We start from the raw sequence: 25452 nt of genomic DNA, 5'->3' as shown, positions 1-25452 counted from the left end.
ATAGCCTACCTACTAAATATAGGGCAAGGAAAGTCCCTGTATGAAATATAGTTTCTGATACAGATAAAAATAGAGCTAAAGCATCACATCCTCACAGACAGGAGTGGGTTTAGATTGGCAATTTCTGGCATTCTGAACTTTATTTTAAACTTTATTTCTGTAGCTGGATGGGATTAACTTACACTCCCCTTTAACAAGGGTGTGTCAGACTTGTTTTCAGACATAAAGCTTATCATGGCTGGCAAACCAGAGGCTCGGCAAAGACTCAGACACAAGAACACATATTCTGCATACCAAACATCTGTGGAACAAAATGAGTTAACAAATGAATACCATTCAGGACATCGTCCTGTCATTTCAAGTTCGGGCTTTCTTCTGGCTTTCTAGTTCTAAATCCCTGTGAGAGTTCAACAGGTTGTTCTTTCAGCAGGTCTGTTATGTTTGCATAACCAGCAGGAGTACCATGCAAGGCTAGCCATCTGGTACTAGCCTGTAATGCTATCATGTGAATCTAGCCTGTGTGATGTTGGTAGTGCTATTAGCATGTGATGCTAGCTAGGCACTAGGCGTTTTGTGCTGAGGATGCAGGCAGTGAGTGGTTAATCTCTGGCAGAGCCAGCTGCTGCTGCTGCTGTCACTGCTGGTGTTTCACTTCCAATCTCCCCTGACCCTAACCGTAATCCCACGACTGGATCAATGTGAGTTCAGAGCATCTTTGTTCCCGCTAGCATATAACTTAAGCCTCGGGGAGCAGGAAACCACAGAAAGAGAGAAAAGAGAGAGAGAGAGAGGTAGGGAAGAAAAGAAATGGAGTATGGGAGAGAGAGTTAGAAGGAATGAGAGAGAGAGGAGAAGCAGAAAGCTACTTATCACCTTGAAAATGACATTGATGAAGAAAAAGCCTCCCAGGACATGCCAGGTCTTAGTGCTCCTGTCTTGCATGTGTCAGTGAAAACCATGTAGACTGAGTTTGCTCTTAATATGGGTCACCACCATCATACAAAGAAATGTGACAAAGGTTTAATCAGGACAAGAGACCCTTCAAATTGTGCTGTGGATTAATGTTACACGGAAGATTAATTAGTGATGACAGCCATTAATAGCACAAACAAGTGAGGCCACTCAGATAAATAATAAAACTGTAATTAAATAGACTGAAAGAACGAGGGATAACCACAAGTGTGGCTTTTTTGCCAGTAATTGAAAAAAAAGAAGGATAAATTACGCTCTTACGCATGGACCTAAAACAAAGACAAGGACACTAATCAGAGGAAAGCTCATAAAAGGAGGCTAAATTACAAAGGCTTTCTGTGGTTAGTGATGGTGGGTCCTCCTCATGCAACACATACTGTGGAGCAGGAGTCAGACATTACTGAGAGACAACGAGACCGAGCACTACACGACGGGCATCTACACTATCAATCACAGATTTTAGCAAGGTCGTGAGCGCAGAGTGCCAGCCAAGGTGACTTTCACTGTGGTGAATGCCTAGAGGGGGATACAAAGAGAACTTTACTGTCTTCTCTCTCTCTTTCTCTCTCTCTCTTGCTCTCTCTCTCTCTTTCACTCTTACTCTCTCTCTCTCAACTCAAATATTCATTCCATAGTCCTTTTTGGACGACATTAAGACAAACCACAAAGAAGAGTAAGGAACACATATACAGTATGCATGGGTTGCAGAGGCGCAGATAATCACTCCCAATGTTTCTAACCAAAGCCCCTGCCTGCCAAGAGAAGTGAGCAATCAGACTGAATTTGACTTGGCCTTTGAATGTAGTTTCTGCTGGCAAGCAAGAACCCATTGAAGTGGATTCAGTAGCATATGGTAAATGTCAATCAAGAGCACTGTTTGAGCAGATCTGATGTAAATGTCTCAGCGAATGCCCCTACATGAAGGTGCCTGTGAGAGTGTGCCTGTGTGTGTTGGTCTAAGATAATAGGAAGAGAAAACACACACACACACACATACACACACACACACACACACACACACACACACACACACACACACACATATACATACACCCACACAAGTTGTGCGTGGAAGAAAGAAGAAGTGTCCCCGCCCCCACCCCCTGGTCATCAGTGGTAGCTGCGATGTAACATAATTACTGCTGGGACGCGCCTATTCCCAGTGATCCATTTGCGTCAGTCAGGTTTTCAAGCCAAGCCGATGAATGGATTCTCAGTTTCTCAAGGATAAAGCGATGACCCTCTCCAAACAGCTATATCCATTTCACTTCTCCTCCTCCTGGAATACGGGCCTGTGCTAATTGTGCTGCGACTTTGATTTTTTTTTCCTTTCCTCTCTCTCTTCTCTCTCTCCCTCTCTCTTCTCCCCTTGACTCTCAGTTCTGTCGTTGTTAACTTTGTTTGGGCGAGTGTGTCAGCGTGTGTGTGTGTGTGTGTGTGTGTGTGTGTGTGTGTGTGAGACACACAGAGAGAGACAGAGAGAGTATGTGAAATGCACACACACATAGTGAACATATCTGCATACCCATATGCACATACTGTATCCATTGTAACAGAGAGAGAGAAGGAGTATTGTCTGTGTTGATGATCCATAATATTAAATAATCACAGTGTGCTGATGTCAAAAATAAACAAGATCCCCAACATTCAAGGAAGCATGCGCTAGCAGACTCTTAAATTGGTGCCAGGATTTAGTCCAGAGCCAGTTCTATCCTGTGCCATTTCCACCACAGCACTTTATGATGATTCACTCATATACTGTCATTCTGGAAGCCTAAACAGTATACAGTAGAACTTTTCTTAATATAATGATATAACAAAACCTTACAGACAAGGTTTTGTTTTTCAGAACTGTGAGTGTTGAAATTACTTACAATTACAATTTCCTTGTCAATATTTAGCAATATTCTTACACGCTATGTAATGATTGACTGACATTCCTTACATGTCTGGTCATGGACAATAGATTGAGTCATCTTTTCCCCCAACACATGGCAAAGCCAGTGATCTGTCACAAAATATCCACAGCAGTGAACAAGCCACTTAGCATCTCAGTGAAGGGGACCATGCTAAGCAGATGCAGAGGAGATTAAACTCTTTCATCATTGGCATTCATTATAACAACACACCAGTTTAAAGACAAAATCTCCACCCTAATTCAGACCAATTACAAACTCTCTGGCACTTTTCTTTATTAAGCCATAAAAATAAGAATAAAAAATAAAAATCAGGGTGAGCAATGAAGAAAATCAAATGAAAGTGACCAAGTAGATACAGCTAATCCAGAGAATGGAGCACTGTGTCTTACATGCAGTGAGTCCTACATGCAGAACAATACAAAAGAGCCACCGTTGCTATTTCATGCATATATTAATAAGAGAATCGTCATAGCTCAAGGCAATTCATTCAAATGCTGCATTACAAATTAAGATGTTAAGAGGGGAAGTTTTTCATCTTTTCAACACAAAAAAACACCATCTCTTCCTCTCTCTCCATCTCTCTTTTTCTCTTTCTCTCTATTCCTCACATTTTTTGTGGGGGTTGGATTTGATGTGGTTGTCTTATGTGGTGGCATGCATCCCTGGCTGTCTCTGTATGGCTGTCCATCAACATTTCGAGTTTTCCAACACTCCAATACACACACACACACACACACACACACACACACACACACACACACACACACACACACACACACACACAAACACACAAATCATCAGACCCCCCAACCGCTCCTGAAGGCACCCCGTGAGCAGCGTTAAGTACCATGGCAGCCTTTTGATGTAGCGCCGATCTGCGAGTCAGAAACAGTAAACAGCGCAGATGAATGAAGATTCACTTCCTCGAAGAGAGAGAGCACTGTGTTCAGATATCAGTCAACGCGTCGTTCGCTGCACCCTAACACGCGTCCGAGCAGTGCTCTGGGCCCGCTTGCATCACGTCGCCATCAAAATCACACCCCCATCAACCAAAACATCAGCATTATACAGCTACGCACATCAGACGCTGTCAAACTCACTCATATACACACACACACACACACTATCACTGACAGTGATACCATACTGATGGAGGTGGCTTCTGCATCAACAGACATCAAATGAAGAGTTTCATCCATTCATCGGTAAGTGCTGCTCTGTCCCCTACCATTTTGGGTGAGGTACCTCTGTCCAGGATGCTACCCAGGCATCTTCCCTACTGCTCTTTATGGACATAAAAAAAACTTCCAAACAGCTTAGAATAAATATTTGATATGTTCTTCCCTTATGACATTTTTATCCTCTTCACAGTCCCCCAGTTCAACAATGCTCCATTATATAAAAGGTTTATGCAATCCAAGCAGCGCGGACAGCTCTGACTCATAAACTGAAAGGTTGTGAACTGATGAGATTTGTGAGTGTGCGCATGAGTGTGTGTGTGTGTGTGTGTGTGTCTGTGTGTGTGTGTGTGTGTGTGTGTGTGTGTGTGTGTGTGTCTGTGTGTGTGCATGTGTGTGTGTGTGTGTGTATTCGTGTGTATGATACAAAAACTGATGCACAATAATCTCTTAACAATTTAACATGAGCCAGTGAACTTGACAAACTTCAAAAAATACAGAAAATTAGCAAATGCTACAAAAAAGCTATATCCACATGTGGGCACACAGAATAATATGACTGTTGATGTGAGATTCTGGAGAACTTCTAGTGGGCGTTTTATTCTTATTTCTTTTTTTGCCATCCAGGCCTTAGCCTTCATGCCTCTGAAGCTTTTATACAACAAAAAGTAACATACTGTAGCAAAACCAAACCCTACAATTTCAAGGGGAGGGCCCGAAAAACCCCAAATCAATTTGGCCAAGTCCTCACACTCCTCCCGACTCATTGCGGGGGCTAAAGAAGTCAGTAAAAAATGTTCCCCCTTCAATTCATTCTTGTGTTGACTGGTTTTGTTTGTGTCGTTTCATTCAAACCACTGGTCATTTTAGTTTAGGCACTCTCTAACTACTAGGCAGGGATGACTGTGGAGAGCAGCATCTTGGGCAGGGACAAACCCTGAGCCACCACAATACCAAGACACTCCAGAGAGCAAGGGAGGAGGAGGAGGGAGGCTGCTCAGCCTTGTCTGCCATCCCAAGCGGAACATTTTTCATTCTAAAATATAGATGTGCGCTTACATAAAATTCTGCTGGTTGCACCACCACTTCCCCTATTTTTTTATTTGTCATGCAAGCCAACATTTGATTGAAGACTATTCCTTAGAAAATTCTTCAAGTCATGCGGCAAAAACAAGAACTCTTTGAAACTGCTCAATGCCAACCCGTGTTCTTTTTCCACACGATGAGCACGTTGCTGAGTTTTTTCGGCTGTTTTGTTTAGCTGTCATATTTGTATGAAAGCCGACTGAGTGGCTATGGGAACACTAGAAGAGTGGAGTGCAGTCATTATCATATCTTGCGCTTTGTTTTTTTTTCACACCAGCATTTACATAGATGGCTTCAAAGCGCTTCCTCCTGTGTATGTGTGTGTGTGTGTGTGTGTGTGTGTGTGTGTGTGTGTGTGTGTGTGTGTGTTTTGGGAGGGGGGGGGGGGGTAAGTTCCTGAGTTCATACAAGACAATATTTAATTATAGAAGGACAGCGAGAGAGGACTGGGCTTGAGGAGGCCTCTTAAAATACCTTTCATATGAGCATCAACAAACACAGGAAGCTCACATGTATGAGTGTAAAGTGAGCAGAGGATAAGGGTGAGGGGGAGAGATAGAGAGACAGATACTAGAGAGAGAAAGAGAGGAAAGCAAGAGAGAGAGTAAGAGACACAGCAAGCCTGAAACAGAGCAAGTGAAAAAAATCATGAGTGCAAGAGAGAGAGAGAGAGAGAGAGAGCGAGAGAGCGCGATGAGAGAGAGAGAAAGAGAGAGAGAGAGAGCAGAAGGACAGGGAGAGAGAGGGCCAGACTCAGCTGTTGGCCTCTCCAGGAATCTTTTTAGACCAACTGTTCCCTGACTGCCCGCGGTGCTGACTGTGGCCTGGTCTGGCCACCAGTGGGGCGGCCTCATCTCCCCTCTCTGTGCGATATGGACCGGGACAGGGCCGGTAGCACAGGCAGCTGACCCAGAGGACCGGTGGGGGGTGGGGGTGTGAGAGTGGAGGGGGTGGCACTGGGACGGAGGGGCCCCTTTGGCGAGATAAGGGGGGGGGGGCAGGCCAAGCATGCGAGTGTGTGTGACATCGGCCAAGTACAGGCAGAGAACAGCTGAGATACCGATGGAGTGGCGTTTACTATTTCACCTGGATCAGCAGAGCAGAGCGGAGCACAGCGGGCCAGGCCAGGGTAGGGCAGGGCTGGGGCGCGTTTACGAGAACTCGCAAGCCCTAGGAGCAAGAGAGGGCAATACTGGCAGCTGGCCTATCAGGAGCACAAACACTATCAGTCACACACAACACCCACACACGCACACACATAACTACACACTCACTCAATCAATCAAGATAAATGCACACAAACACATGCACATACACTCACACACACACACACACACACACATATATATACTGTAGACGCACACACAAAGAGTCATGTACACACAAATAGGTACACCTAAAAATATGCTGAAAATGGCTGGCAATATTTATCTACCAACTTTTAACTGACTGACTTGTATGCTGTCCATTATCAATCAATTATCAGTTCACTTCTAGGAGAAGTCAAAAATTACATAAAATTACTTTCTTTTTCATGACAGCTATTGTACACTACATGTATGGAGATTTAACAAAAAAAAAACACTGAAGACATATTATCTCCCACACCCACCCTAGCCAATTAGACTGAAATTAAGATGTTTGGAGTTCCATTTAAAGACTGCTTTTATGGTCATAATAAACTATCTCAATAACAATTCAGCTTAGCTCCAAGTCACAACTCTTTCGCTTAATTTAATTAACATGAGGGCTTTCATTAAAAGAAAACGCCAGCTCTTTCTCTCTCTCTGTCTGTTTGTCTCTCTGGTCCCAGGCACCCATTGTGATTTAGTAATTTCGCTTAGGTTTACTACGTGAGTGGCGTAATGTTTTCCTTGGTCAGTGCTGCCAGGGCTATTAGCTGCTGGAGGGAGGGATGATGTCATGGACTCTACAACTGATATGTCCCAGCCCTCTGCTTCCTCTTCTCCTTACAAGGCAGAGGTCAAGTGGTCCGCATCGCCTTGTGTTTCTCTCAGGCTGTCAGCCCTCCTAGTCGGGTTGGTTCACTTTTTCATTTTCCTACAATGGGGTTAGGAGCCAATTGACAGGTAGATGGACCACATTGACCGGTTGTTGACTGAAAGACTTCATATGCAGAGTGGATGGTGTTTCACTGAGTTTTGAGTACCAGTAATAGAGAATTTACTGAGAAGGCAGACAGGATTTTGCAGTTAAGTATTGAAAAGCTAAAATCGTATTAAAAGAGAAAAGTCTGCCTTGCTGAGCTTTTGGTTTGCTCAAATGTGTTTTTCAAATTCCAAAAGGTTAGAGCTGATATTTTGAACGAGTTCAGGAGAAAGAATCCTTCAAAAACATGAAAGACTGAGCTAAAAAGAGGCTTGTGTAAAAAGTTAACTGCAGGATAAATTATCTCTCTTGTGAGGAGGACCACAGAAGATGACATGTCACAAACCACAAAGGTCACGCACAAAAGGAACTACGTCTGCACCAGCCAAGCTTTTATAACAGCACTTCACAGACAAATTTACCATGTGCTTTAAGTAAATACATCGTGTCATGCTGTCCAAAAAATCTCGGACTATCTCTACCCTGCAAACAAAGACAGACTTCCAGTTGTGCCTTGCCTGGAGTGACACCTAACACACAGTGAAATAAAGAGCAGGTCATATTAATGTACAACCCCAGTAGTATCTGAATTCCTCAAACCAGATAAAACAAAACCTAGACCTTTGGTCTGTCAACATAAAAAAGGAACAAAAAAATGACATCAAATGAGGTATCTGGTTCATCCTGTTCAACCTAGGGTCCTCACTCACAGCACTAGGTGGAGGTATGAATTCTGTCTCGCTGCTGTCTAGAGGGGGGGTGTTGGGGTGCTAAAGCAAACCCGACAGCCGTTTAGGTCACTTCCACTCCCCAGCAGTAAACACCAGGCACCGGGCCTGGCCGGAGGATGGAGGGTGACGGGGACAGGTCATATCCCCCTGGACCCTGGGCCGCTGGGCCCGGTTCACAGACGGGGGAAAAAACACGGATGTGAGACCTCTCTTCCTGCAGCCCCGCAGGGCCAAAAGCAGCTGCAGGAGGCCCCCACACTTCCTACTGTACCACGGGCAGGCTAGCACTAGAACGTGGGGGTCAGGCTATTGCCTTTGTCACAATCTCCCAACTCACAGATGTGAAGGCATTTTTTAAGCACTTTAATTCCTCTTTAACAAACCAAACAAACGAAAGCACAATGAAATAATACGGCATGTATAAGACTGCTTGGCATGAAATACGAAGCAGCAGCAGCAACACCACGTGTCACTCATCTTGACGCACTTACAGTTGGGAGTTTTACGCACACGTTTTTTGGCCTGTGAGGCAGCTCTTTACCCGTCTGTCTCGGCAGGGGACTCTACAGCTTGTGACAGAGATTACACGTGGAAGCTCTCACACTCACTGAGAACGCATCCAGTTTCAGCAGCAGCATCACTCTGTGTGTGGTGTGCAGGAGGGCTGAGCAGCAGCATCACTCTGTGTGTGGTGTGCAGGAGGGCTGAGCAGCAGCATCACTCTGTGTGTGGTGTGCAGGAGGGCTGAGCAGCAGCATCACTCTGTGTGTGGTGTGCAGGAGGGCTGAGCAGCAGCATCACTCTGTGTGTGGTGTGCAGGAGGGCTGAGCAGCAGCATCACTCTGTGTGTGGTGTGCAGGAGGGCTGAGCAGCAGCATCACTCTGTGTGTGGTGTGCAGGAGGGCTGAGACACTAACACCACACAAAGGGACACACCCAGCCGTGACAGGCAGGTCTGCTTTTGTGACTTGAGTGCCAAACATGCCTTTATTTTGCTCTGACGCAAGCATGCGATTCAGGAATGCCTGAGAATGCACCAACTCCCAAACTGAAGAACATTTAATCTGGTGTCAACATCTTTTGAAAACATGCACACACCATGTATATTGCCAACAAAAATATGGTTCTGGTGTCCTATTATGTCTGTCGGAGAATTTGCGGTAGAAGTTTTGACACTTCTCTTTAAGACGGAGGGTAAGAGAAAGAGAGAGAGAGTGAGGAAAACAGAAAGAGTGTGACACACAGAAACATAGATAGAAGAGAAAAAGACAAAACTATTTTCGCATGTGACAGTATCAAGGTCTACACAAATTTTCGTAGTTGGCTCACATATCCTGTGCATGCAGCGCTACATACTCCTGCGGTTTTGCTAACATGCATATCAGTGCCCTGCATGCAACAGACAGCAGTCAGATACCCACGGTGGCCTCACACAGGTGCAGGTGCAACCACCCTCCACTCCAACCCCCACCCCCTTTGCAGCAGCCCCCACCACACATGATCACAAGCCCCCAGTGAAAACCACAAGGGTGCACACTCACCCCTTGAGCTGAGAAACCAGCTTCTCTGCCTCACACCCACATAGGTTGGCAAAGTAGCACAGGGTATGCTTGTGGTGAATTTTTTAATATACCCTCCACAAAACTATGCTACTGCAATGTGGACTTCACATTCAGTAGTTTTTTTATGACAGTGATGTTATTACCTACACTAAGGAGATTATATTTTTGGTGCAGTTTGTCTGTGTGTGTAGTAAGATTATGTAAAAGACTAACAGCCTGATTTTCAAAAAAACAATTGTGGAAAATGTGCCATGGTCCAAGGAAGAACCATTTGCAATTCTGAACTGGATCTGATTCACCAGGTGTCTCGATGAATTTAGTTTCACTGTTGCTAATGTTGTGAGATATGGCATGTAGCATTGTCCCTCTGATAATGATCTGCTGCGGTATTATGAATAGCTATATATGAATAGTATTTGTTTTGTCTACAACATTTGGAGAGGAGAGTGGCTAACAGTGACACTTGACTTTGCTGATAAGTGATACCGGTTACCAATATAAAATGTCCCACATCTGACTGTATGAAGGCAGTGGATGCTGTTTCACTGGGTTCAAAGTGACCACTGTTACAGAGGAGCTTAACACAGATATCAACACGATGACTCAGCCTTTGGCTTACGATGATATGAAGACTTATTTTCTGTGTCTGCAGTACCTTGGGAAGGGAAATAAATGGTCTAGCAAGAACGTCAAAGCAAAACAAACATCCATCTCTTTATCAAAGGTGGGGAGTTACTGGCATCAGAAAAATAATAGATCAGAACTTCAGGTCTGTCAGCAGTAAGATCGCCCAAACAGCAATGATCTGGATGAGAGAGATCAAGAGAGACCACTGTAAATAGATTGTTTCTGTGTGAAAAACAATAAAAAGTTCAAGACTGTCCCAGTCCTACTGGCCTTATTAGAAAGCTCTGTTTCAGATTTTGCTCCGTTTTCATTTTTTTTTTTCCAAAGAGAAGGAGCACACCGGGAAATGGGTAATTTATGTTACGCTCGATGCACTTGCCACAGTCAGTTTCTTTCTTTCTTTTCTTCCCTTCTCCAACTCTTTTTACCCCCGCCAGTGAACGCCAGTGTTTGTTTTCACAACCTTTGGGTCATTCTAACTTCTCTTTGAATGGCACCCTTAACCCTTCACTAGTTGTGGTCAGTTAAAGCAACGCAGCGAAGGCATGGAGAGGGGGATCAGAGCCGTAAAGAGGATTAGTGGAAGATTTGGGGCTAACGCTCTGACAGTGTGAGCCTGGCTACTGATGCTCCACCACAGCCACGAGCAGCCGAGCTGAGGGTGAGGCAGGCGAGGAGGGCACCATCCACCAACACCACCTTTGCCCCCGACACCCAGGACAAGGGTGAGGCTGAGGCTGACAGGGACGGGCACAGGACAGCCATCCCTGAGCTACTTTCTCTACCCCTCATTCTCCACTGCCCAGAATGTTCTTTGCTTTGCCCCTGCTCAGCAGCGGCAGCAGCAGCACATGTGCTGACTGGACTGGCACAGGGCGGCTTAGCGTCCCGAGGTCGCCGCCAAGGTCGAGCCAGCTGAAAGGTCACAGCGCAGCCATTCTGCTAAGATGCGTTACAGGGTAGAGCACGCAAGGTCGTGCTCTTGTGTGTGCAGTCAGCCAGTGTATGCAGATCAAACACATGTTGGCATGAGACGTCTTGGTTAATACATCCAAATGTATCATAAGAAATAAGGGATTTTGTTTACATAGTTACTGTAGGTTGGGTCACATGCAATAGAAAACATGATACAATAAACATAATCTCATCAAGGGACATAAAACCAGACAGGGGAGTTTTATTTCATATACCTCTAATTTTTCCAAAACTCAACTGAATGGCTTTACTTGTGATAGTTGTGACCATAAGTGTACTGGAGGATCAAATAACACACGCAAAAAGAGTATTTACAAGAAGTTTTGACTAACTGACTGCTCTATGTAGAAATGCTTTACGTGCCTGGGTTATGTAAGGAATAATGTATAGAACGCTGGTCATTATTGGGAAAATAAGTCCCGACGGGGCGAACCGGACCACGACGGAAACTATATACACCATATAAAAATACAAAACCTCAGAAGAATACAGAAGTGAAATATAACTAATTTCAATGAACAAACTTAAAGGAAGATATGATGTTGCTCCAAGGAACACATGAAGCAGATACTACTCTTTTCACAGGAGCTACTTTTCAATTGCTCAATTCAGAAACCAAACTGAGAAGAACAGATGGTCTATCAACCATAAAAAGACTTTTCCCAGTGATAATTAAAAAAGAACCAACCAAAATACATTCAGCAGACCTGTCTAGACACTTAATTTTAGATCTAATTCCCTTTAACATGTGCATGTTTAATTATAGCTTTTATTGATGCCTCATCTTATTTATTGTTTTCTTCTGGATGTAAGTGTCTAATCATGATTCAATAAATATTCACATTGAAACTTTATCTCCGTGAAAGTAAGCAGTATTTATAAAGTACATTTGTTGCACAACATTGTTGCCAAGACTGGATGCTAATAGCCAGGCTTGGAAATCACCATCGCTACTATTTAAGGGCCTGCCTAATAAAGTTATAACCGTGGAGCCTTCTAACCTGATAGATGGTTTTATTTGGCAAGTGCCAGTGGGACCCTATTTACTGCAGGTAGGCGCAAGCTCAGTTTCGTGCGATTGCAGAGGCAAAGGAAAAGAATGAAAACAAAAACACAAAAAAAGAGTGGAGTGAATATCTGGATGGACTCTATGAGAATGAAGTTTTTTTGCTTCCCACCACTGGTTGGGTATCCGTTCAGTAACTACAGACGGTGGGACAAGGGCGCTGTGGTGCGCGGCCGAGAGGCAGCCAGAGGCTTCTGGCTTTGGAAGTCCCCACAGCCCCTGATTGCTGGGTGACCCCTATGGGACTCTAAGCATTCCTCTGGCTACAAGAGTGCTCCAACAACCACAGATAACACAGGGGATGAGGGATAGCAGTCCACAACCAGAAGCTAAGTGCCCTGTTTGTGTATGCACATGCAGCAGTCATGCATATGAATACTATTACACTTTTATGTGTTAAAAACAAAAGTGCATGCCTCTTTTTATTCAATAAAAGATGCCATGAGATGGCTCCCAAATGGGGGAGCCTAGAAGCATGGTGCTGGTTGCCCAACACAGACGAGCCATGGCTAAAACATTATCTGCAGGGCTCTAGATTCTGCATTCAGTCTCCAGGTCTCACGGGAGAATGCTGGAATCTCCAGTTCAGTGACGGTGCTCCAATGAACAATGAATCATGTTGCCCACGATGCCCAAGAAGAAAAAAAAAGAAAAGAGACAAAAAAACCTCTGCTCAGAACAAAAAGGAAAAACAGAGGGAGGTTGTAATGGATTGGGTGCAGACGTATGGGACATTCCTTCAAGCTGATCAGAAGAAATATTTGAAGCATAATTGACAAAGTGCCTTCACGCCTCATTCTTAGAAGAGGGATGGACTTGCGACATGACGGCGTGCTGGTGAATCATGGCTGCGAAATACACAGACAATGACCGACGTTTTTGGACATGGCTATGTTTTCATTTCACAGATGCTAATACAGTGGATGTCAAGCTTTGAGCAGAACTATAGTTGTTGTTCTCTTGTGTTTTATTATTATATTATTATTATTATTTATTTCAAAGAAGTGTCATACTGGCCACCAATGGATTGAATAAACATGCATCACTGATTTGTCTTGCATTTGTCTTGAAGTAGCATTACAACTTTTTTATGGAAAAGCGACTATGACTTATCATCATCATCATGGAAAATAGTTTTTATTACCAACCATACCTTTGTGACATCAAAGAAAAGAATAACCAGCATACACAAAAAAAGGCTCTATTTCACCTGTTTCCATTTCACTACAACTTCATGTTTGGGATCAGTACAAAGGCTGAGTCAGCTCCACCTGAACGCTGTTTTAACTCTGAATACTGGCTGCCGTTACTGTGCACTGCTCTGAGCAGGCGGTGATGTTGTTCAAACTTGCATGTTGGATACACTCCCACAACCGCGTACAACCCCCCACGCAGACACGCTACTCAGTGTTGCTCCATCACAGACATGTGATTTCATGTGTTACATGGACATTTCCCTTCCCTCCCTCCCTCCCCCCACCCCCCACCCCCGGTTGCAAGCACTGGAATTATGAGGTCAAGCGGAGGGTGAGAAGATACTTTAAAGAGATGACATGCAAAGAGGAAATGTTTAAAAACACACTGGAATGCTCATTTAAATGAAAATGGTCACTGTTTCATATGATGAGAAAAAAAAGGAAAAATAGGACTCACCCCACTATCAAAGCAGCAATATCCTCTTTGCAGGATCAAGAATATCCAGCTCCAGCCTTTTGCTTCCTTTGTATCTCTCTTTCCTTCTCTCTCTGTCTTTCTTGCACTCGTCCTTTTCTTCAATGCTCCTCTCTTGTTTGAGCTTCCTGCTGATTTCTCCTCCTTGAGAAAAAAGCTGTCCTGGGAGGGGGAGAGAAGAAAGTGTCTCGCTCAGTGATTCAGAGGCATGGTGTAAACGCCAACCTTCTCCTCTCTGACAAGCGGCGTTAATTGCAGATCAGACTCGCCCACACACCCTCCACTTCTCCACTCTGTCTCCTGCAAGGAAGCTGAGACCAGCCGGTGATACTGAAGTGCTGCGAACAGCTCAGTGGGAGACTCAGTATCCACCAACTCCCCCCCCCCCCCACCCTAGCCCCCTTCCCCAATCCCCATCAACACAACACATACTGTACACACACATGCACACACACACACACACACACACATACACACACACATACCAACCCGTAGATATTACAGTTTCACACACACACAGGCACACACACACACACACACACATAGATATTACAGTCACACATACACACACACACACACACACACACACATACCAACACATAGATATTACAGTTTCACACACACACACACACACACACACACACACACACACACACACACACATATACACAATTACACATAGACACACATAAACACATTCTGTGCACATACAACCCTCATCTCTTTCTCCACCTGAACAGCACCCTCAGAGTACATCCCAGCAATGCAAGCTGAAGTTCCATATGCACAGCCAAACCATTATAAACTGGTATGAGTCACAACAAAGCATGGTTCCCTCCCAAACCTCAGGGTAAATCAGGGTGATCCTCTCCAATACTGAAAATGACAGAGCCCATGTCAGACAATACGAATGCCAGTGACAAAGACAATTTGTCTCTGAAATATCCCTCATGATTTAATAGTTGTATTATAATCTCATCTCATTACGGTCCACCCTGGGGGGCATCATCACGGCACTGGCCTCTAGAAGTGGAGAGTAATGTGCAACTCAACTGCATGCCTGACACGTCACATCCCATGATGCTCTCCGTGTGACACCAACAGGGCCTGTGTTAGTCAAGGCTGGGCATGACATAAGCTAATGACTGTTCAGAAGCATCGGCCGCCACTATTGGCCAACAGGGCCTGTAACATGAATGCAATTGACAAAAAGGGGGTGTGGGATGAGGATCCACTCAAGAGAAGGAGAGGTGTGTGTGTGTGGGGGGGGGTGGGGGGGGGGGGTGCAGAAACACACACTCAATAAAACATTCCCACAAAGTTAGATGTTTTTTTTGTTGCAATAAACAAAGAAAGAAAGAAAGAAAGAAAGAAGGAAAGAAAGAAAGAGATGGCAGAGGAAGGAAAATTCAATACTTATATCAGCATCTATCTCTGTCTGTCTCTGTATGGATTAATAAACAGCACCTGCAGAGTTCATTAGGAAGGTTCTTACTCCCCTTTCTTTACCTTCAGTTGGGAAATATGGAGGAACTCAGAAAACCACATAATTGGTAATTATTCACTGAATATTGATATGATGTGAAGTAGAAACATTAATCAAAGCACAATTCTGTTGTTTGCTTGATTTAATTATATTGTTTATTAATTATTTAACATCTTTGTATTAAGATCTATGACAATTTGGTGTACTTCGAACCATGACTGAACATCTTTATTTACTCTGGAGAAGAAAAGCGGCCCAAAGACAGCTAAGTATGGAAAATGGCGGAGAAGAAACATCAATACATCTTGCTCATTCTCCAGCCCTTCTAGATCATGAACAGAGACAAGTCAAAAATAATATGAAATGTCACAGACAACTTCCCCCACTGAAAATACATATTAAAAATGGAATTATAACTTGCCGCTGTCTTAATACATTTCCTTTTTCATTTCTGATGGGGACAATACAATAATATTTGACACTATGAACTAACGTTTCCACTTGTTTATTTGAACAGCACTTTCAGTCAAACACTCTCTGAGTAACAAGACATGCTCAAACTGTACCAGTGCTGATTTTTTTGTTCTTAATTTAAGACATAACACCCCACTTAATTATCAGTGGATCTTCAGGGACCATAAATTGGTGGAAATCCATGCAGCCAGAGTCACCAGAGCTCCTAACTGCTGGCCCTGAAGCTTTCTTTAAAGGCAAACAATCAGCACCAACAGACCAACACTGGTCCTGAGGTCATTTTAATGACTGCGTTGCCTGACCTGATTGCCTCTCTCCTGGGCCCTACAATTATGGATGAAGTCAGACAGCGAGCACAAGCAAATGCTGAGAACTCATTAATTCTGGAACTGTGGACAATTGTGTAAATGCAGCATGAAATGCTTAGCTATTTCATTAGCATGAAAATATATATATTTCTGAATACTAACACATTATGAGAGATAAAAATGCATTATTCGGCAGGTATGACATCTCAATAAATGAGGTCACAGTGAAGGGACACACCATCAAACCTTTTAGTCATCATTGGTTATTTTGCTTCTACACTGATTAGAAAATTGCAGCATGCACTGAAAAAGCTAAACCCTGTACTTGACAGAGCCTCCTTGCCACCATAGCTTAGCTTATGGTCATAATAGATGTATGTTCTGAACAGTAACTGCCTTAAATGTGTTTCTGGGTAATATAACGTAAGGAGTATAACGGTGACTATTATACAAATAGCACACAGATAAAAAAAAATGCATCCAAAACAGTAAAATAAAAATAAGCACTTCAGGATGGCCTATAGACAGAATGCGCGGCGTTGAAGTTCTGCACCTCCCTCTCAACTTAACTATGAATTTAATCATCCACAGGCCTTACACTTGTACTTGCAATACGCCGCAGTATTTTCTGGGTCAGAAGAAACAAGGGACTGTTGCAAACACACGTCAGCTGAAGACCCCCTGATAGAAACGGGCTTTGAGTCTTATCAATGAGTTAGACAAACAGTAATGGGACAGTCCGCTAGGTAAAGCATGATCCACATCTCGCACTGGTGCCAAATAACGCGCGTTGGCAGTGTGAATTATAGGACTGAATCCAAACTGCATTTCTGTTATTCTTAACACATGAAATTAGAGCTTTCCAGAAACAGCTTTTCTGGCTATATAGAACTATTGGTTCTCACCCATAATCAGTTCATACTAATGTGAGACTTCGGGATACTAGCTGTTGAGATGAGTGACCAAGCAGCACCATCTATATTTCACCCCTAAGTAAGAACTGCTATCACTGTGAACACATGAAAACACTTAAACGCATGGCCGACCTGGTAGTTCTGTATGCGAAAACTATTGGGATGTTTATTCTCAATGATGCGTCACAGATCTGTTGTAGAACTTCGGCGACAGTAATTTATTACAAGTAAATGATCAATCCTGATGGTCAATATGATGAGCTATATTACAATGTTATTCAATCTAGACAGTATTTGCAATGTTCACGCGTAAGTTTCTAAACACCGTTATACAGAACAGCGCGTAAAGCGTAATTTGAAGAGTCTGACAGCGTACAGGCCTGCATGTCAACATCCTATTACAAGCCTATTCGGTATTTGATATTTCCAAACAACGCATGGCGTGACTGTAATATGACTGAATGACTTTTGAAAGTGACAGCGGTACGTGCTAGAGTGTGGTGCCAAAATATTAGTTCAATGACCGTTGTGAGTTTATCAGTGGGATAAACCTTAGCCTAAGCCTTTAAAATAACTGTACTTTTGGGGAACTAACAAAGCCTTTTCACCATATAAACATTAACGTGCGTCCACTGTAAACTCGGCGTAGTAAAGGTCTTTAACCCTGTCAATATTTTCAAGCGCTTCTTCTCGCATATAAGCTACACGTAGTTTCCCAATTAAAAGGGAAATATCCAGATTAAACTATGTGTATATGGGTGCTGTTCGCTCTAATATGGCTAATACAGTGAAGGTGCGATAAAAACGACATTGAATGTGTATTTCCTTTAATGTACAAGCAAACGCGAACATCGCTCGGCAGTTCAGCAGAGAAAGCGAAGGAAAACATATGAAGAAAGAAGTAAACAGAGATTGAAATTTCTCTGGCAGGCTGGGGAAAAGTTTACGACCAATTGTAAGATATACAACTAATCACAGATAAATAAAAAATATCAGACAACTTCACAGCTAACATTACATTTAGTTGGCTGAAGACTAGATTTGCCCCGTCCGTCCCACTCTACGTCTCCCTCTTGCGCTTTCCCTCTTCCACTAAGTCGAGGTCCTCGGTGTAATATTGTTGCTATTTTTTGCTACTCACCTTTTTCTCCACAGTCCCTCGCTGTATATAGATACTCTGTATCAGTGACTCCAGCGGCTACGATGTGACATAAATGTATTTTCAGTCACATTGACACACGGGCTTCTATTTTAGGGAGCTGACAAACTCAGAAGAAGCAGTCTCTTGTCAGTGAGAGGCTCCTCCCCAAATCTGACGAACGCCAGACGAAATCCACCTCCTCCTACTCGTGTCTCATCAACATTACAAAGAAATAAACTTACAGCCAGGTTCCCGTTTGCATTTTGATTACGTTTTTAAGTATAGTTAAGCTAACTACATTAATTTTATCTCGAGTGAAATAGCAAAAAGTAATTTAAAAGTAATGACCAGGGACGTTGAAGGAAATGTCATGTGATGAAGACAGGAAACTACTCCATAGCCTTAATATGACATCACCTGGGCTCAACAGAGACAGAGAAATCTGTCAAGTCTGAAAGCACGAGCGAAAAAGTAGCCTATGCTCGTGCGTCAAGAAGCTTAGCCTGGGACAACTACTCTCAGACACAACACTGAGACATGTGGCTGTGGGTTTGACACAATCGACAAGCGCGAGTTCAGGCGTCACACTAATACATCCCATATAAATTATTTTACACCTCAACTCGTCTTATATTTTATATGAATATTCCTTTTAATATTAAACACGGTTGCTAACTGCGCTCCCTTAGATACGATTGACGTCATGCTTGCAAGACAAACAGCAACAATAGGACCGGGCATTTTGAAGTGACATACTTCTAAACCAATTGAATCTCAAAGCGGTTCTTCAGTAACCAATTGGTGAAATGAGTTGGTTGAAGCGTAAGTCGCATGTGGCGGTGTCACGTGTAGTTGCAGGATCTAAGGAAGAGGTGGGGTACAGTACAGGAATTGTTTTTGCTGGGATTTAAAGGCACAGTTACCCAGAACAGCACAATTGCTTCACCAAGGAGTTAGGCCTTTATTGACACAAGACCTTAATGCAAAAGATACATGTGTTTTGTGACACATGATGTTTTGCTTCAAAGGATAAATAAGTGCACTGCAGTATTCAACAACAATTTCCTCTTACATGCAAGAATACAAAGAAGAGACAACATTTGAAAACTTTTTAGTAGGCCTACATAGAAATTTAGGGGATAGTCAACTAGCTAAAAATAGCTGGACAAATCAAATTTGCCATTTTAAAATTTACATTTCCTTTATATTTAAGGAATAATTGGACAGAAGACTATTAGGATTCCAAATATGCACTGAACCATACATTTAGTAAATTTAGTGTTTTCATTGGGTATTGTACTTAACCTAAAGTGAATTTGAATGATTTATCTAATATAGAAGTGTTCTAATTTAAAAAGAAAATGACATTCGTGTCAAAAATGAAATAAAAATTATTTGTTCAATATAGAAGGCACTGTAATTAGTAATTAGTGTGTAAGTACATTGGTATTAGATACAATTTCAGATTCTGCTTGTTTATAGTTTTGACCTACAGTCAAATAAGTGTATGTGTGTGTGTGTGTGTGGTAAGTAAACTTTTGAGAGAAAAAAGTGTATGCTTAAATAAACATAATTACCCCAGTAAATCTCTCTGGCGGCAGTGGTAAACATTATTTGTAAAGTCTGTCATTTTGAGCAAACTGTGTTGACCTCAATATGAATGCCATGATACTCGCTAACCCAGGCTAAACAGAGGTGAGAGCCTAATATTTCAACGGAACCCAATTGTCGTAATGTTAAGGTATCATCTCCAGACAGCTGTGGCTTGCTGAGGGAAACAAAATATGTCACCCCACCTGTGTCATTGTGAGCTCCTGTCAAAACCACAGTGGTTTCAGGTCAAGCTGACCATTATGAAGATACATACAAAAATTAAAACAAAAACTTTAAAGAATTTAGAAACTTCTCCAGCATAGCAAGATGGAGCTGATGTGGAAAAAATGTTATTCAAAGTAAAAAGGTAAATGCCTGGTATTTAGTAGATGAAAGTGTTTTGGATAAAGTGTTTTGGATCAGCTTTTTAATTAATTAATTCATACTACAGAAAGCACATGTCAGATATGAAAGTATAAATATTGTTATTCTACAATAAAATGTAAATGTATTCCACATTTTAATGCAATATCATATTATATGATAAGATTGTGTGTATTAACAGTTTCGTCATGATCTTGAAGGGAACTCAAAACTAGGGGAAGCTTAGGCGATGAGTCTTATTCATTGCAGGCCCTTACTCCGACTTTCACCTGCCTCCTCTCCAGACACATGATCAGGGCACAGTTTACACCAGTCATTGTTGTAACAAGAGGAAAAGATATCCTCGTCTGAGCAATCACACAGACCCTATTAACAGACTATCAGCATTTCTCCCCCTAATCCTCCAACCATGGCCACAGATAGTGTCTAAATCCCTCATTATATGCCCTCAATGTCTCGGCATTTGTTACATTTTTGTGGGTTTATTTCTCCCTCGCCATATTTCTATGTGAATCCTCGCAAAGCCTGAGTCATATATAAAAATAGTGCTGCCAGCCAGCGTGACCCGTAGACTCTGCTCTGCAAACATGAGCTGCATCAGACCCCCTGCAAACCGTACCAAACTCCCAGCCACCTGTGGTCAGAAGATTAGAGGAAGAACTAAGCGCCCTCTTTAACATTCCACTTAAAATATAAAATCAGCCGCTGTGGGCAAGAGCAATATTTTGATTCCGCATATATTTTATTTCTTATTGTCTGTCTGTTTCAATGTGGTCTAGTCTCTATGTTTGTTTTTCTCATTCTCAAATTACAGTAAATCACAACCATTCTCATTGGTGCGTGTCAGCATGCTTTGTAATGAATTAACATGAACTAAGCACAATTTGCTTTGTCAATAAAACAATTAATGTAAGGTACTGCTGTAACGCTAAAAAAACAGTTTCTTATTTGCTTGTTTTTAGCAATATCAGTTTGTTGCACTAACCAATTCCAATTTCCAACCTGAGTCCAAACATCCTTTAGAGCCCCGCCCCCTGTGTCACACAGTGCCAAGTGTCTCACCTGTTTCTTTCTTGCCACAAAAGCCTTCACAGAACCTGCTGTTCAGGCTGAGTCCTCAGGTGTGGACGTTTACCTTTCTTTTCCCTCAACATAAAAACTCTCTTATTTTTCCCTCAGCCTCTTTTCTCTCTCTCTCTCTCTCTCTCTCTCTCTCCTGCTGACTCTCTTTCTTTCTTGCTCTCTCTCTCACTTGCCTCCCTCTCAATGCTTTGCTTTTTCAAAGCCAGACCAGCTGGCTTTGGATGGTTTCCTTCTTGCCCCTGCGAGGCCTGACTTCACACCCGCTGCCTCCTCTCGTTCCTGGGTCTTTCTGCCCAGAGCGGGCTGGGCGACAGCAGTTTGAAGGCTGGGATCCCAGATGGACGTGGACATGCCGGGCATGCGTTGTGTGACAGGGCTTGGCTCAGGGGATGGCTGGAGCAGGCGCAGCTGTCACTCACGCATGCCGAGGGTGTTGGGTGCATTTTCATTATATGTTATAATTATTAATATAAGTGCGAAAATGTGCCAAACCAAAAGCAGAAAGTCAGATGACTTGTCGTCCAGAAGAGAAATTGGAAGCACTGAAAATGCTGTTGAGAACTTAATCACATGAGCTTTGAGATGGTCACGGAGACGCTGGCAGAGATTGGACTCAGACTTTGCTATGAAACTGGTGGAAATTTATTTGAGTCTTTTGACTTGCATTGTGACACTCAATGTTTCAATTCAAATACATTCATCACCTCAATATGTTTTGTATAAACAACTTTCGCATTAAACAAGAGAAAGGTCCTACTAATATTAATGACCTGTGCATCAGAAAATGGTTTGAACACCAAATAACAGTGTAACAAAAAGTCCAGTGACATAATGTTGACTGCTCTCAATTTTACAAAGATTGTATTTGATTTCTTCACAGAAGTACAGTACAAGTGTAGATATTCAGAGAAATTGCAGTTGGTTACACAAAATATCTTCTGCTACGAGACAGCTGACATTTTCAGCGTATCGCCAGACCACAAATAGCACCGAGACAACCCTTCCCCACCTTCCAATTAAAAGAAGGCTTGTGTTGTGCCACGCTTACATGGAACTTTATCCAGACCACCGAAGTCCAGTCTGAAATAGGATGTGATATTCAAAAACATAATAAATGCTGATGTATTTCATATACGGACAGCAAAAATAGTTCAATTCCAACAAGCCTCTCACACGATTTCCACAGATTTGATCTTGCCAAAAAATTTCCAAAATAACACCTCATTATTTCTGTCTCATTACAGGAGACTTGTCTAAAAATCCCCAGCATGTCTGCCTTAATCTACCACTGTTACATTGGTCCAACACTCTGCACAGTTGGAGGACACATATAGGCTTGGATAATCCAGACTCAAGTTTGTGTCACCCAGTTATCAGAGTTGTGTCTATGACATCAATTGTCACCCGCATTTTAATATACAATTGTGCCACCAGTCCTTCATTTCGAAAACGTTACGATACATATTGTTGATGCAGGCAGTTAAAGGATCCAAAATGGGACTGTTACACATGTTGCTTTCGGCGTTCTGCTTTTTTTTGCTACTTTCCATATCTGCTTGGCCTGAATTAATGAGAGGCTTAAAAATGAGAGATGAAAGGGATGTATTCAACAGGACTTTAGCATCTCTGAATGCCGTTTCAGTTCGCACATTCGGGCCGGGCACAGCTGAAACCATATCTGTCCTCAGAGAGGGAAGCAGCCAGAGAAGCCCTGGGCAAACACGCTGTGTGTGTGCAGTATACTGTGGCCGCCAGATCATGGGCCTCGATACCCTAAATATTAATGAGAATAAATGCATACTGCACTGTAACTGTGGGCTGAAGAGGCGTCAGGTCAATGACATCTTGCCTGGTCCAGACCTCTTATTAATTTCTATTTGACTCATTAGGGTATTTAACAGACCGTGTCCTGAGATAATTGATCACCAGAATGTCTCCATTATTCACAGACAGCGAGCAGTATTGATCGGCGCCGAAAAAGAATCACCTGTCGAGTGGAGGGTGCCTCCGCAGCCCTCACAAATTAAGTGTAAAGGTTTTTCTTTTTAATTCCCTCTCTGATTGTGTGTGTGTGTGTGTGTGTGTGTGTGTGTGTGTGTGTGTGCGTGTGTGCGTGTGTGCTTGCTTGTGTTGAATATTGTTGCTGTTCATGCCAGAAGTGTGGTATGCTACGTGTAAAACTGATTTACAAACTTGTGGTGAGGCATATTCATGCGTTCTGTCTCTGTGCAGAGTGAAGTTCAGCGTCAGATATCTATGTGGAGAGGCTAAAAATACCCCAAGTCTCGCAGCCTGGCTCAGTTCTCTCATTACTGACTGTAATTAACACTAACCACAGCCTGCCAGGGCTGTATCACACAGGAGCACACAACTGTCATTTTTTCAATGTGGAGGTAGGAGATAACTGAGAACTTCTGAAGTTTAAAAGTTACCAAGTAGTGACTGACTATGAACGGAATATGTTCATAAATTCAGTCAACAGATTTTTTTTTATTATTATCAATATTATCATTCTTAAAGACAAATATCATTATTTCTTGCTTGAATTTGCAATACATTTTAAAAAGATTTTGTCACCTCTTTAATTCTGTTAATATATTCACTATATGGTTGGCTTTATATTCATTTCACTTTTAAAGGTATTATATCAAGTGATTTAAATGCATTAATTACTTTACAACTACAAAGTCTACAGTTATACATACCAAATTAAAGGATTTTTTTTAGTGAGCAAGAAATCCTTAGGGAAATCCTCATTCCTTCATGCTACACAAATCAAAGCAGCATAAAACAAATTATGTGTTTGTTTTTTGCGAATGTTTTCATACCTGTCAGCAAACAGCTCCAGGCAACATTCTAACTCTGTCTCTTCAATTACTGCATATCACACATTCAGAGATGCAACAGCATAGTGCTGGCTGTACCTTCATTTTTGACAACGGGCCAGCAATATTGCATTAACAGTAGCGAGCTCATTAAAAATTGAGCAAGGTCAGAAATGAAACTCCTGCACCCATTAGTCATTTTGTCCTTAATTTCAGGACTTATTTCATTAATCATACAACAGTGCTGCCAAATTATTCTTTGTGACATTCTGTTGTCAGGTGGCATTGACTGAATTTCAGATGATAAACATATTTTATTAAATACAAAATTCTAATGACTGTACTTTTCATAAGACCATAAGGTGAATAGATCTTATGACAGATGTCCAGTGACAAGACTGATTTTTATCACTACAGTTTATTTTATCTTTCAAATGATATCTGCTAACACAACAGACAGATTATTGTCTTTTGTAAATTCTGTTAAACGATTTCCTATGTAGCCCTCTCACCTACTGACAGGTAAGTAAGTAAGTAAATACTTTTTTGATCCCGTGAGGGAAATTTGGTCTCTGCATTTAACCCAATCGGTGAATTAGTGAAACACAAACAGCTCACAGTGAACACACAGCGAGGTGAAGCACACACTAATCCCGGCGCAGTGAGCTGCCTGCTACAACGGCGGCGCTCGGGGAGCAGTGAGGGGTTAGGTGCCTTGCTCAAGGGCACTTCAGCCGCGGTCCCACTGGTCGGGGCTCGAACCGGCAACCCTCCGGTTACAAGTCCAGAGTGCTAACCAGTAGGCCACGGCTGCCCCAGGTTCCTGTTTTTCTTCTTAATCTTAGGTTAAGTAAACTGTGTCCAACTAATTGAGCTATTGACCTACACAATTCACTTATATCAGATTCTGTAAATCCCTTTGCTACAATAGTTGATCTCTCTTCTGGTTCACCCACTGACGATATAGAACCAATTTACACAACAATTAAGCACAATACTCAAATGTGACCGGATAGGAGTCATGTAAGAACTAGTCAGTAAATACAAATATAAAGCTAAACTTAATATTTAAACCTGAGTGCTTTCACTTGAATGACTCTTCTAAACAAAGGTGCAGACAGCAGTGAGGAATTAAACTAACCAGCAAACTTCTAAAGTAATGCAAAAAAACCTTACAGATACTAACCCAACAGCCAGTTGGCACTGATGAAAACTTGCTAACATGCTAACTAGTGCTTTTTGGTCATCTTGTTGGCAATTCTGTGCTGACTGTGGAAGCTTTTCTCACATTTTTATCTTGAATGGCCATTGGGAATGGCATTTCACGCTACACTCTGTCAGTATTTCA

At 42.4% G+C, this 25452-nt stretch overlaps 1 protein-coding gene across 12 annotated transcripts in view; it reads right to left on the bottom strand.

Annotated features, from left to right (window-relative positions):
- Positions 1-21588, bottom strand: part of mef2aa (myocyte enhancer factor 2aa) — a 97107-nt gene extending 75519 nt beyond the window's left edge. For 7 of the 12 annotated variants that reach the window (XM_042109324.1, XM_042109326.1, XM_042109319.1 and 4 more), the window contains exons 1-2: positions 21259-21587; positions 13879-14058 (exon numbers count right to left, since the gene is read on the bottom strand). The gene's annotated coding sequence lies outside the window, so the exon portion shown is untranslated. Of the gene's footprint in view, positions 1-13878; positions 14059-21258 lie in introns of all 12 variants that reach the window. The other 5 variants (XM_042109327.1, XM_042109329.1, XM_042109330.1 and 2 more) reach the window with 2 other exon arrangements.
- Between the last annotated feature and the right edge of the window lie 3864 nt (positions 21589-25452).

This window comes from Alosa sapidissima, chromosome 11 (assembly GCF_018492685.1).
Source record: "Alosa sapidissima isolate fAloSap1 chromosome 11, fAloSap1.pri, whole genome shotgun sequence".
NCBI lineage: Eukaryota > Metazoa > Chordata > Actinopteri > Clupeiformes > Clupeidae > Alosa > Alosa sapidissima.
Note: the sequence above shows the minus strand (reverse complement) of the source record. Positions and strands in the feature narration are given on the sequence as shown.